Source organism: Marmota flaviventris, chromosome 14 (assembly GCF_047511675.1).
Source record: "Marmota flaviventris isolate mMarFla1 chromosome 14, mMarFla1.hap1, whole genome shotgun sequence".
NCBI classification, from domain to species: Eukaryota; Metazoa; Chordata; class Mammalia; order Rodentia; family Sciuridae; genus Marmota; species Marmota flaviventris.
This window is the reverse complement of record NC_092511.1, coordinates 31,688,742-31,703,335: the sequence shown is the minus strand read 5'-3', so window position 1 is coordinate 31,703,335 and position 14,594 is coordinate 31,688,742. Positions and strand designations below refer to the sequence as shown.

Genomic DNA, 14,594 nt, shown 5'->3' with positions numbered 1-14,594 from the left:
GCAGCACTACCCTGGGATTTTTTTTTCCTTGCTTTTCAGTTCCTTTACCGGTTCTTTCTTTCAAGATCCCCACAGACTCATCTTCCACTGTTGCCGTGGATGAACATAGCTAGAGTTTCCTAAATAGTGATTCCCAAGCAGTAAAAATGGAAACAGCGTCACGAGCACTTGGGCCTTGACTTGTAGCACAACCTCCTCTCTCCAATCTGCCATAATATAATTTGACAGATCTCCCAAATACTGTGGCAACAGAGGGTGGTATAAAAAGATAAAAAATGAACTATATGCAGATTTATTAGTAGTGCTGTTTGTAAGCACACTGAGGTTTCTTGCAATTGAGCGTACAACGGGAATGCATGAACATTAAATGATAAATAACTGCTTAGGAGAGTGGATTTGGAATTTCCACTGAAGCTGTACTAGAAGGAGTGGGAAACTCCCTCTATACAGCTTATATCATTCTATAAATCTAAGATTAGCGTCTGAAGCATGAGCTATCCTCCCTCTTCACAGAGAGAATAGGCAAAACTGCTGATGAGATCAATAGAAGAAAACATTAAAAATAGCCAAATTGTTTTATGGGCTTTGACATATTAGAATTGAAACATTAAAGGCAGTGTAAGCTTTATAGTGAACTATTCCTAATAGCTTCTGGGTTTCCTTTGGCTGCAGATACATGAGCATTTTGTACAATGGCCAAGTACTGGTCTTCATTCATTCTTTTTTTCTATGTGTCCTTCATTGCTCTTGGTGAACAGTGAATGAAACAGGAATATTCCTGGCCAAGTGGAGCTTACATTCTAATGAATCAGATGGCAAATAAGACAAATAAGTTAAAGTGGTTGGTGAGCTTGTCATGGAGAACGTAGAGCCTAAGGCCAAAGACAGGAAGTGTGTGTGTGGGCTTCAGTTTTAGATACGTGGCCAAGCTGATACCATCAATTTCAGGACCAATATGCTTTTCTAGCAGTGGAATGTTTTTGTTGTTGTTGTTGGTTCAATCACACATTTTTGTAACTCACAGGAACCATAGCAAATCACAGCAGTGGGAAAGGGCGGTTTTGAACAGTGAATGAGATTATGCCACCAACAAGGCCAAAACTGGGGCATTTGCGTCTGGTCAGAACAAAGACACAATTATGGAGATGTTAATGCTTCATTCCTTGCAAGAGATGGATTTTGGTTTGCAAACACTTTCATATAGTATGTGGAATTAAATCTTCTCAAAACGCCCCAAGGCGGGTGTTGTGGTTAACCTGACTGCCAAGAGGGAAGCATCTGAGTCTTGCAGATGTGGCATGGCTTTGGAAGGGAGCTCGAACCCCAGAGAGAAATTTCAAAGTGAGGAAAGTTGCTCACCACCTCTGTCTCAGTGACACAGATTGGCTTTTGTCCCCTCTTCTGGTGCCATGGTATCATCATTCCATGGTGGGTCTAGCTCCTAACCAAATCTTTTTAAAGGACTGTTAATAAATGAAATACAGAACCTCTCAGGCTTTCTTATTTGTTATACAACATAATGTGTTTTATGTTTCTAAATGACTTCTTGGAGATAAGACATACTATTCGGAAATTTGTAGGTTGCTGGGTAAATTGACCTTATTTACAATTTTGAGACAGAAACTAACAGAAAAACAGACACATAGTTTATAGGCACTAAATTAGATTAAATTACATGAAAGGCAGTTTTAAAAAAAAGCTCATTGTTTGTCATTAGGATTAAATTTAAGTGTCTAAAGAATGCTAATACTCTTAGGCTGTTAAACAGACCAAAAAAAATTTTAAAACACCATTTATTGATGACAGAATTTCATTGGATTTTTAAGATTTCATGGCTAAATAGTTGAGAAACAGAAAGATTTGCCTTATTAAAAATATTAAATTGCCTTTGAAGGGCTCTACTGAGAGGTTTTTTCCTAAGTAATTTTCTGTGCAAAATTGAGTCCGTATATCTTGCTAAACAAAAGTAATAATTTCGTAAGTAGGGTTTTGCTTCACTTCCGCACTAACTATATTCAAACTATTTTCAAGATAACCCCTGGAAATTTTATTCCCCTGCTTTTCTTGAATTTCATAGCTCAGTACCTGGGCCTCCTATGACCATAATGTTTCTGTGATCCAAGTACTTATAGTTCAATATTTGAAGACTTAAAGGACTTATGAGACTCCAGAGATTAGGAAGGGATTAAACAGTCATGTCCCAGCAATTCCCCTTCTGTTGCTTCCCGGTTGAATACCAGGAGCAGTGGTGTGTGGCAGTCAAATGGCTGTCAAAAACTTGCAAGGCAAGCCCTAAAACCAGGTGCTTTTAGGATGTGTCAGCACATGCACTTTTTAATGAAGCTAGCACTCACTGCCCATTCAGTTTGAGTTTTTCCCAATTTCTTCTTCTTCCTTGTATCTCCCCCAGGGCAGAATGGGTAGGTTGACTTTAAGAAATCATGTGCCAGCTGCAACACAAATCAAAACAGGTGTGTCAGAGCAGAGGGCAAACATTAGCTGGGTAAAGACAGCCAGGATGCCAATGCCAGTTCCACACTACCATGTTGTTACTCTTCACAACAGCCTTGGGTCAAGGTAAGGTGAAGGAAAGAGTGGTTGCCAGGCTGTCTTGGAAAAAAGATGGGGATCTCTGTTCCATCCCTCCTGGGGTGACTCTGAGCAGATTATTTCCCCACAAGGTCTCAGTTCCCTCTTATGTAAAGTGGAGATAAGTATGCGTCACTCAGTCACTCACGGAGTTGCCATAATACTCATTGAGACAATGCCAGCTTTTTTAATTTTTTAATTTAATTTTTCTGAATTTTAGATTTATCATCAACATAATGGGCTAGGCTGAACTAGGTTCACTCTAAGATACCATCTAGTATGGCAATTCGGGGGCTCTTTCCCTGAAGCATCCCTGAGGGCATTGGGTCCTATGGTCCAAAATTGATGGTTGGGAGACAAACATATATACAAAGATTATGCAATAAAATAACACCCAAATTTGTTTAAATGCAGTTAATTCAACTTACTAAGAGCCAAGTGGCTACAAACATAATGGTTGACCTATTTTTGTTTCCTGGTAAGTACTCTAGGTACCATTTTGTAAATAAGAATACTGAGATTCAGAAAAACAATGTAACTTGCTCAAGAAGCAAAACAGGTAAGGGGCAGTGCTGGGGTACAGATCGACCCAGAACTCTGTCCAGTGTGAAGAGTGCATTAGCTTGTTGTGCCTGGGGCCTGAGCACAATTACCAAAACACACAAAGGTGTAGAACATATGTATACACACAGACATGCATGCATTTGTGCAAACACATGTGAAAACACAGAGGGCCACATACAAATGCACACAAACACAATATAGAGATACATACATACACAGGCTCTTGAAGACACAGATACACAAAATACATGCACACAGACACAGAGACATGTGCATGCACCTCAAATGGCATCTTTTTGTTTTAGATATTTAAACTGTAGCTTGAAATATAAAGATTTTTTTCCTTAATATTTGTTATTTCCTTATAGTCTCCTTTGCAGTTCCTGGGGGGAGGACGCTAGTCAGTTCCCTAAAGAACAAAGGGAAGTGTTTGTTTTCCCAGTTATATCCACAGCTTCTCTTGCCTCATAATTTCTGACATTTTTTTAAAAGAAAGTCAATATAGTGCTCTTTCCTTTACTTAATAATTTTAAACACCTAGCACTAAAGATTTTTCTGAAAATCTTTTCCTTTTGACATAGATTTTGTGAAACTGGCATAAAGATAAAAGCACTTAAAAGTAGAAAAAATAAAAACCTCTTTGCAGTCATGGTTCTGTCTCTTGGCATAACTTTTGGCCATGTATTTAATTTTTCTGAATTTTAGATTATCATCAATATAATGGGCTAGGCTGGACTAGGTTCACTCTAAGATACCATCCAGTATGGCAATTCGGGGGCTCTTTCCCTGAAGCATCCCTGATGGCATTGGGTCCTATGGTCCACTGCACACCCTGCCCACATACCTGGCCTTGCCCAAATTAAATGTTCAGAGCAGTAACACATACACTCCATATCCATTCTCCTAGAATGAAAGGGATGAGGGAACAAAGTTTAGCCTCCAAGAAAAATGATGATGATTCAAAAGAGTAAAATTTTCTTCCTGTTCAATAATCAAAACTCACAAATTTTGTGGAATCTTCCACAGTACAATGGAGGGCATTCAACATGAGGCCAGGCCTGTGCAGGTAGGTGGTCTACCACGCTTGCTATGCTACAGCTTCAGCCTTCCGTGTAGACCATGGTCTCACAGGAAGCCTTGCTAAGTTTGGGGGATGCTGTGTGCCAGAGTCCTTCATCCCTGCAGGCTGTGTGGACTAGGAAGTGCTCTCAATTAAAGTGAATTATTTAATATCAAAAAATGCCAACTCACTGGTGTCCCTGGAAAGTAATTCACTTAAATAATTGTCAGCCTGAAGACCAATCTGTTTCAAGTCCTAAATAATAATCGTCCCTCAAATGAGTTTCATGGGATTGTCAGTTTGGTCTGAGCAAGGATCTAATATCTCCTGCTTTAGATCATTACTATGAAGAAATTCTCATTACTTGATGTATCAACCCTGAGTCACCTGATTAAAAAAAAAATTCCATTTACACAGTTAAAAACAAAATCCTGCTAGGTCAGATTTGACATAATATCAGCATGTCTGTAAGACAGCCAGATAAAAGGAGGGTTATAAGGGACTGGAAACTACTTTTTTGTCCTCTTTTTTATTGGCTATGAAAATTCTTAATTGTCCTTGGTCTAAATCATAAACTGATTGAGGTTCATTTAAAAGGAGTTGGTTTCGTGAGAAAAAGCAGGCACAACTGCCTTTAGGAGTCTGTCAAAGACTATGTTTGAAATGATGGCTTACATTTGGCTTACATAATGTTACCCATTATTGGCTGTCCACTACAAGGTGAAGGTTTTGTGTACATTGCTCCTGTTTCTCATTGCTATACCCTGAGTTTTACAATTATAATCCCTAGGCTCGATTGGCTATACAACTTGTTTAGGTTCACAAAACTAGGAAGGGGAACTGGAAAATGAAACCTCATCTTTGTGAACCTCATCTTCAGGTCTCCAGTGAACATATGTTAGATGAGTTAATGCAGGTTAAAGGGGATATAATTAATGAGTTTTTAAGGCTCATACACATATGGGTGAAGTCAAGTTTAGAAATGTGTGTTAAAGCTAAGTCAGAGTTACAGACAGACAAGAAAGAACAATCACCTGTGAAAAGTAGGCAGAATCAGTTGCTGAATTTCCTAGGAAGTCCATGTTTCACCCCATCATGAGGAGACCAGAGGGACTTCCAAAATGTCTTTGTGAATTTGGAAATATATCTGCTGCTAGAAGTTATGTCAAGTCTTCCGAACCAGGGATGAATCGATGCCCAGATTCTTCTACAAGTTCTTGGTCTTTCCCTATGATATGATTAGTTGTCTAGGGAAGTTTCTTCAGGTTTAGAATCACTGGTGAGGTTAAACAAATAGATATAAAGGCTGAATAGCAATCCTTAGAAACAGAAGATGGTCAACACTGCTGCCATCCAACTTAGCTCCCAATCCTTCATTCAACACTCAGGTAAAAATTCACATTCTTTGTGTGAGAAAGAGTCTGTATAAATCACTTAATTTTCAAAACTTATATACTAGAATCTTTGGATTCTCTGGATACTTGAGTTTAAATCGTCAAAGAGCCACACCAACTAGTTGTGTGGCTCTGGACATGTCCTCTGAGCTTACCTGCTAATTGGGAGGACTGAAATATACAGCCTTGTAAGTTGTCTTTGGGACACAGACATATCTAAAGAAGGACATGGAAATATAAAAGGGTCCTCTAAAAGACCCTTCATTTTCAGCATTAAAATGTCAAACTTGCATGGCACTGCTATATCAAATTAAGATGGGATATCTGCCTTAGAGTGTGCTAAATAAATTGTATAATTACAAACACTTAGCAAAAGCTCATTTAAGCCACCTGAAATGACTGTTTTCAATATATTATTCTGCTGTGTCTGATCTAGAAAGGAAAATCTATATAAATACTGTAAGGTCAGGCAGCGGCGACCAAAAGGAAGCAGAGTTAAAAAGGCTGCTGAACAGGGCTTTATTGAGATTGTGCTTCCGGTAGAGACCAACAGGGTGGGTCTGAGGAGAAGAGCACCAGGACTCCACTGGACTGGAATGTTTATTGGGCTTAGGGCAGAAAGGGAGGGCTGGGGACAGGAAAAGGGGTTCTTAGAGTCTCTTGTCCTACTGGGTTGGTTGGAGGGAGCTGGCTAAGATCCGGGATTGGCCAGGACACCCCGCTCATTGACAGGTGGTTCTATCAGCGCCTGATTGGTGTTTCTTTCCCTTGGTGGGTTGTTTGGTGCTTTGTTCCTCAGCCACCTCCATCGACCTGACAAATACATACCTACTCTCTCACATTCATATGCCATGCTTCAAAAAGATTTTGAGACATGCAATCTTATATTCAAAATGCATCTACACCTGACAAGCTGATATGCATAGGTGTGTATACCTAAATAAAATATAATCATTTGTGTGTTCAATTTGAATATGCAAATGAATATTTAAAATGGCATTTTCTAGTAGTGTTGTTGTGAAATTTTACTGTTATTTAGCTGATAATTGTGATCCTAACTGAGAAAGAGGAAAAGCAGAGAGTATGAGTAAGAAAGAAGAATGTAAGTTCCAGAGAGATAACTATAATGGGAGATATTCTAGCACCATACTTGTAGGCTGGGAGATATTCTAGCACCATACTTGTAAGTAGGCAGAACAAATCTAGGATGTCTATCAATTTTAAAATGTCAGTGTTGGTAGGATAAAATGTTGAATCAGAGAACTTCTCCTAGATTTAGAGGCAGGCCCCAACACAGGAGTGGGAGGACAGGAGGGGGAGAGAAAAAGCAATTATTTTCTTGCCCCTAGATATGTTTTAGCTGATATTTCTGAAAAGAATATTGGTTTGTTGGGCTGTTTTCTTCCTAAATTGCTTATTACCAAAATCTTGAGGAGAACACTGTATGGAAGGGCTGGTCTGTAAGCCCGAAGTCATGTCTCCAATGCGGCTTTTGTCTGGAGAGGCAGCAGCTCCTCTCTGCAAACAATGCACCATCAGTGGATCCAGTCGCTCTTTTGTTGGCATTAGCTGCTCCATGTGATTACAGTTTCAGTTGTTGCTCTCCGATCAATGCTTTAGACACAGGACAACGTTTTATTCCCAGGCAGGAGCCTTTGTACACCATTTTTCGGTGGGGGAAACATTTCAGAATAATCCCAAGAAGTGGAAACACGAATAAACATAGCCTCCCCTCCAACCACACACACACACACACACACACACCCCTTAGGCAGAGAGGAGCCCCATAAGAGTACCTTGCAGCATTAATTCTTGCTGTTCACAGCCTGTTCTCTTGATAAAGACCTTGTCATTCCAGCTCCTGCAAAGAAAGACCTCTGGCCTGTATCAGTGTTGACACACACACTGCCCGCCCCATGCAGGTCCCCTGTTTGCCTTTGTCTGGTCTTCTGCCTGGGTGTTGTGTCTTCTGTCCTTTTAGAGCATCTTAGTTCAGAATCCCAGCACAGAGCTTATTGATGAACTATTTTAATCTCCATTTGCTCCTGCCCCCATTTTTTAAATAAATAAGAACCTGAGACCAGAGAGGGAAAGAATCCCCTCCAGTACTGCAAAGAGCCTGTTTCAGAACCCGAGGATCTTGCTACACATAGAGTAGAGCTCTTATTGTCTTGTGGAGTTGTGGAATGGGTGCCTCAGCTCTCCCACATTCTGTGTCTGCCCTCTTATGTTACCTAATGACTTGGATGTTTCTTGTGAGGCCTCATGAGTTGGCAAAGCAAAATCTGAAACCTACCTGGGCGGCACCCTAGCCACATGGACCGAACAAAAGGTCTCACCTCTGGTGAATTGTTGTTCTGTGTTCACACAAGACTGTGCTGTAGGCATTCAAGATCCATTTACAAGACACGGAAACAGAAGTCAAGCTTCACACCCTGACCCTAGGATTCTGATACCAAGGTCAGTCCTCTTTCCATCCAGAGTTTGATACCTGTAAGCCACAGGCTTATTTCTGTTCTACACAGTTGCTTCCTCTGTGTGGAATACTCTCCATGTCTGGCTTTTTCTCCCACCAAGGACTTAGCTCACTGGGCACCACCTAAAGGGTTTTTCCACTTCCCAGTTCCTCTTTATTACATTACCTGACTCCATTGTTCTTCAAAGCCTGTATCATTATCTGAAATTACCGTGTTTATTCATTTGTTTGACTTGATTACTGTTTCCTCTTGCCAGAGTGGAAGTTCTATTAGATTCAGGATCTTATTGGTCTACATGTCCAAAGCCTGCCATGTGCCTGACACCTAAATTGTTAACAAATAGTTACCAAAGAAATGAATGGGGCTCAGAAAGCCATGCTTTTATCATGCAGTTCCCCTTGACAATTCAGAAGACATCCAGGTTAGGGGTTTGGCTTGTGCTTGTGGTTCAAAACAGTGGCCTGAAATATTTGTGGACTGCAGACTTAATAGAATTTGCACCAGGCCTTCACCAAATAAAGAAAATAGGCCGCAAACTTATTGATAGGAGGATAAACGGAGATATTTTTAAGATGGTTTATTTTGAAGAAATGCATCACAACAGCCTGATGCAGGCTTATTATTCATGAGAGAATTAAAAAGCCACAACAGATGGGCAGACACCACTGTGAACATTCCCCTTAGTCAGCCTGCCCTCTAAAGTGGGAGAAGGAGATGCTCCAGCCGAACTCCAGGAATTAGCCTTCCCCCTTTCCCCACCCAAACTGTTTACAATGTATAAACATACAACTTATATTGAAAATCCCGTTTATCTTTTCAACAACAAGAAAGAGAAAGTTAGTTATGACTATGCCCGTTTCCCAGAAGGGGAACCCGAGGCACAAAGAAAATCTTTGCGTTTCCCCAGAACTAGTCAATTGCATAAGCCTCCTTGTTGTCAGTGGAGAGCCCTGTTTACTGAGATCTCATTGAAAACCACAAGAGAGAGCAGGAAGCTGGAGCAAGCATAAGAGGGTTGACCTGAACAATTGTAATCACTCTGCATTGTGCAAACCAAGGACATGATTGGAATCTTAGACATCTAACTTGTGTTGTCATTTTACCAGCAAATCAACTCACAAACCCCACTCTCAGAACAAAGTCACTTCAGGAGAACTGTCACCAGGGAAAGTAGTCATCACCAGTGAAGGGCTGGTGTCCATTCCTGTTTGCTGCCCAAGAGAAGAGGATGTTTACCACCAAAAAGAGGGCGACCCCACTTCCCAACAGGGCTGATGTAAAGCACTAATGGAGGATTAGCCTAAAGATGGAAGGAAACTGAGACTCCACAGGAAGGATAAAGTGGAGCCAGCCATTCATTCTCTGAAAGAGCAAATAATATTTTACATATTACATTATATATAGAAGGCTAATTAAAGAAGGATAGTTATTTCCCAATGATGCTTTTCATAAAACAATGAGGAAGGAGCTTAAATTTTATTGGATGAATTTTTATTGTACAATCTACAGCTATTTTTGTCTTTGGAAATAATGGGTGGCTCCATTGTAGTGAGGTGGTGGAGGGTTAGATCTCATAAGTAAGACACTCTGAGCCTTGGATTCTCCATCTCTAAAATGCAGAAAATAGTACCTACTTCATGAGGTTCCTGGAAGATGAAGATTAAGTGGGATGTGCGTATTTACTCAAATGCAATAAAGAAAGTGCTCAATAAGGGAATCTGAAGTCACAGCTTAATGACAGCAGCATCTTAAGAGAATCTGAGCTGTTGTTATGCTCCTCTGTATGTGGAGCATACTTTTGTACACAACTACCTTTGATATAAATTTTAACATTTCCTAGGCTATAATGTTAATATATTTGTTGCAAATTACAGGGTCTGCCCAAACATTTCCTCTAAGGCTTAGCCTACTGTGTTGCAGGAGGCTAATTTAGACACAGCTGCTGATATTTACCAAGTGTTACTGAGCCCTCAGATCAGTCTTAGAACCTGATGTGCCCCCAACTACCCAAAGTAACTAAGTCATCTAAACTAGCAGGAGGCATCTACATTGGCTGGGTGTATTGATACTATGGGTCACAGTACCTTTCTTAGGTGCTCAAGTCTTCAGGAAATATCTCTCTGTTGCAGAATGCTGGATTTCTCTCAGTCCTACAATTCCTAAAGGGCTAGAGAACATTGAATGTCAAGATTATTTCCATGACACAGAGTTCTTTTCAAAAATCCAAGCTTCATGAGAAAACACACAAAACTAATTATGTTCAACTCCAATCATATAGGAGCACTCCTTTCACGTAGACAAATTCTTAAGAGAGACTAAATCAGTTAATTTATAGCTTTAAACAGATTCATTTTAGTAATAATCAAATTTGAGTGGAGCTAGAACTCCTTAGAGGATCAGTTTTTCATTCTGACAGAGGCTACATTTGCTGAGAAATATTCCTGTCACATTAAATATTTCTTGTACTATGTCAACCACTCTAACAAGGACCATAATGGCCCAAACTGGTAAGCATGCAGTTCTTCATGGAAAATTTCAGTCAGAGGTTTATTTTTCTCAGACAGGGTTAAGAGTTATACACTGTGAGTTGCCTTCTTGGGTTGATTTCCAATATTGTCACTTATCACCTGATCCATATCTCCAAAGAACTAGCACTTCTCTCATGGAACAGGATGGCCTATGGCTCTCTGTGACATAGAAGGTTGATGAGTATGATTAACAGGGTCTATATAGTATCTTCTAGATTCAAAAACAGGCCAGTAGTCCAGGTTACAAATCTGCAGCAATCTTGAACTCATACCTCGTGCACAATAACATTAATAGTGCATTCATCAAAAATCATACGATGAAAACTGGAGACCAATGGGATCTGTAGGAGTAAACTGCATATTACTGTACATGCAGATTTCCAGAAATAGTAGATTCTAGCTGTGAGATCCCCACACTAATTCTGATTCCCACTAGGTAGTGAAGAAAGACCTCTCAGTATTACACTGTCAACACTATCCTTCCTCTCAGGCATTTATCTCAAGAAGCCAGTACATTAAAACCAGAGACAAGCAACAAGGCTTACACTATCCCAAGAACAACTGACAAACAACTGACCATACCAAGGGAATTTTCATAATTTGGATACATTCTGAAGGCAGTTTCTTAGAAAAAGCTGGTATGATATCATGATATACAGGATTTTGTTAATAATTAGGTTTTATATGGACTGAAAGTAAGCAATCACTTCCCCTAAAGAACCTAATCAAGAGAGATAAAAAATATGTATATTCATGTACCAAAATAATCCATCAAAGTATTGTGTGAAATGGGAGCCATGGCCTATCCTGGCTTGGAAGCAATGAGCTCTTGTTGATTAAAGGTATAAGTGATCCTTAGTTGGAAAAGTAGCTGATCAATATTTTCTCCCATTATGTCCATTCTCTCTTCACACTCTCATTTCCTTTGTTGTACAGAAGCTTTCAATTTAGTACCATTCCATTTTTTATCTCTTGGTATTATTTCCTTAGCATTCAGGGTCCTATTGAGGAAGTCCTTGCCTATGCCTACACAATAGAGTGTTGACCCTACATTTTCTTCTAGCAGTTTACAAAGCTTCTAGTCTAATCCCTAGGTCTTTGATCCATTTTTAGGTGACTTTTGTGCAATGTGAGAGATGGAAATCTAACATTCTTCTACATGTGGATATGCAGTTTTCCTAGCACCATTTTGTTAAAAAGTTGACTTTCTCCAACATATTTTTGGCACCCTTGTAAAGGATCAAATGATTGCATCTGTGTGGGTTTGTCTCTGTGTCTTCCATTCTGTAACAATGATCTATGTGTCTGTATTTTATACCTGTACTGTGTTGCCTTTGTTACTGTAGCTCTAGGAATTTGAAATTGGAATTATGAAGCCTCTAGCATTGGTTTTTTTGCTTAGACTTAATTTGGTTGCTCTGGGTCTTTCATTATTTCATATGAAATTTAGGGTTTTTTTTCTAGTTCTGTGAAGAATGTCATTGATATCTTCATAGAGATTGCATGAATCTGTAGATCACTTTCAATAATATGGTCATTTAAATGACATTGATTCTGCCTATCCATGAACATGGGAGTTCTTTCCATCTTCTAGTGTCTTCTTCAGTGGTTCTTTAAAAGAAATATGGATTTAATATGAATTTTTATGATTAAATGGAAAATTAAAACTAGCTTAATAAATTAAAAATAAAGTATAAGTAAGATCAGTGACATGTACTGTAGCTATGGGAAGCTCATTATATACATTATGAGTTCAGGATGAGAAAGGTAAAAGACCTTCCCAATTGTGGGTGAATTAAGTGACTTGTGGAGCTATGTTCAGCTTCAAGCATGGTGTTTTAAAAAAGTAAGGATGTGGATCACTTAGAGGGGGCTCAGAGGAGCAGAGCCAATCTGATAAACAAACTTAGCGTATGACTGAAGTTGTTATGAAAGTCCAGTTTCAAATGCCTGAAAGAATGTCAAGTGAGATAGGACAGCATTTATTCTGCATGACCTAGCAGATGGGACTAGGACAAATGAGTGAGACCCAGCAGCCTGAACTGATGGACAGACCCATTAGAACCTGGACAATGAGATCATGAATTTCATAATAGCTGAGACTCACATGTATGGCATTGGCAACCAAATAGTTGGCAGAGATAGTTTTGAAAATTTCACATTAAACAAGGGTATTAAATTGGCAAGCTCTGAAACCTGCCTAAAGCTCTAAGTTCAGCTATTTTTTCTTACCTATCTTTAATGCCTCAGTTGAAGGAAGCAGATGCCTACAGCAAAATGTGTGTTCAGATACCTCTCATAAGGAAGTATCTTTCTATATGCACATAAGAGGAAGATTATTGACATCATCAACTTTGCCTCAAAGAACCTATAAGTACTTCTCATTGGTCAGGTTACAGAGAAAAGATTATTCCACTTCTTCAAAACCCAGAACAAGAGGCGAATTCTTCTTTGGGAATGAATAACTGAATTTGGTTATATACAAACCACTATGGTTAGGGAGAGATGATAATTGTTTTATCATGAGAAATAGCCTGCAAACATCTCAAGGGGTAAAGGAAAAGGAAAGAAAAGAAAAAAATTAAAGTGTCTCAGGGAAACTTTAGTGATAATGACTTACTCAAATAGATCACTGTGTGAGCAAGACAATCATTGTGCTTAATTCAAACCCTTATGTGTTCAAAACATACACCCAGATATACACTGATACAAGAAAGCGTGGGATTAAAAATTCATCAATTGAATAAGAATTCTCATTTTTTTCTCCTAAAATGACAAGGGGGGAATTAACTAATTGCTAAGACTTCTTTGTTTCATCTTTTACATTTTATGATTTTGTGAGAACCTTTGAAAGTGAAGAGAAATGAAATATGGAACGAGAGTAAAATTTGATTCATAATTACTGGATATCAAGTTGTAAAACAAAATTTGATAGTGAGGAAGGGGAAAGCATATGGAATACCTAGAAGGGATTTAAAGTCCAGTACTTCTCCAGATTAACAGTGGCATATGTGTCTCAAACTGCTTCTTTATATTACAGACTCATGATGATTTAGGCCGGCTTCCCAAATTCTATAGTGATCAGCCAGGTGCAACTCAGGATATTTGATTCTGAACCAGGTGATTGACCTTCAGCAACTAGAAATGGAAATAAGAAGAGATTCTAAATGGTCTCAACCATGATGCCATCCTTTCTACTTGTCTTGGTTCCCTGTTTTCTTGGTCCTCAAAGGTTCATAGAAGAGTTTATATCTGACTCTGCAAAAGTAGTAATCATAAATATGTCTAGAAAATATTAGAATACAAATATTACTGATGAGTGCATCAATATTTTCACATTCCAAAAAGGCAGTATTGTATCCATACAGCACCAGACATTAGAAGAATTAAATCAGTATGTAATAGATGCTATTTTCTTCAGCTTGCTTCAAGAAGGCATCACATGTAGAGGAACTGAGTGGTCATGTTAAAAAGTCACTGAAGTCCCTCATGGGGCGCACGCCTATAATCCCAAAGGCTCAGGAGACTGACAGGCAGGAAGATCATAAGTTAAAGGGCCCCAGCAATTTAGACCCTAAGCTACTTAGGGAGAACCTGTCTCAAAATAAAAAATTTAAAAATTGCCTGGGGATATGGCTCAGTGGTTAAGCACAGCTGAATTCAATCCCTGGTACCAAACAAACAAAAACAAACCAAAACAATACAAAAATCACTTAAATTCTATAAATTCAAGTTCTTCTACGTACAACAGGATTAATGCCTACCTTACAAGATTAGTGTACAAATGAAATAGAATTAGGTATGTGAAAGAATCTCACTCAGTGCCTGTCACGTAGTAGACGCTCCATTATGTTCCCTCTTTCTGTTGCTTCCTTCTTTTCTTTTCCTAAAATTAAGCAGCTCAGGGAACTGTAATGATAATGACTTACTCAAACAGAAATATAGACCCAATGAAATCAGGATACATGGGTCATATTGATTT

At 39.1% G+C, this 14,594-nt stretch overlaps 1 protein-coding gene across 3 annotated transcripts in view; it reads left to right on the top strand.

Annotated features, from left to right (window-relative positions):
- Positions 1-14,594, top strand: part of Slc8a1 (solute carrier family 8 member A1) — a 364,582-nt gene that overhangs the window by 319,363 nt on the left and 30,625 nt on the right. The window lies entirely within an intron of this gene.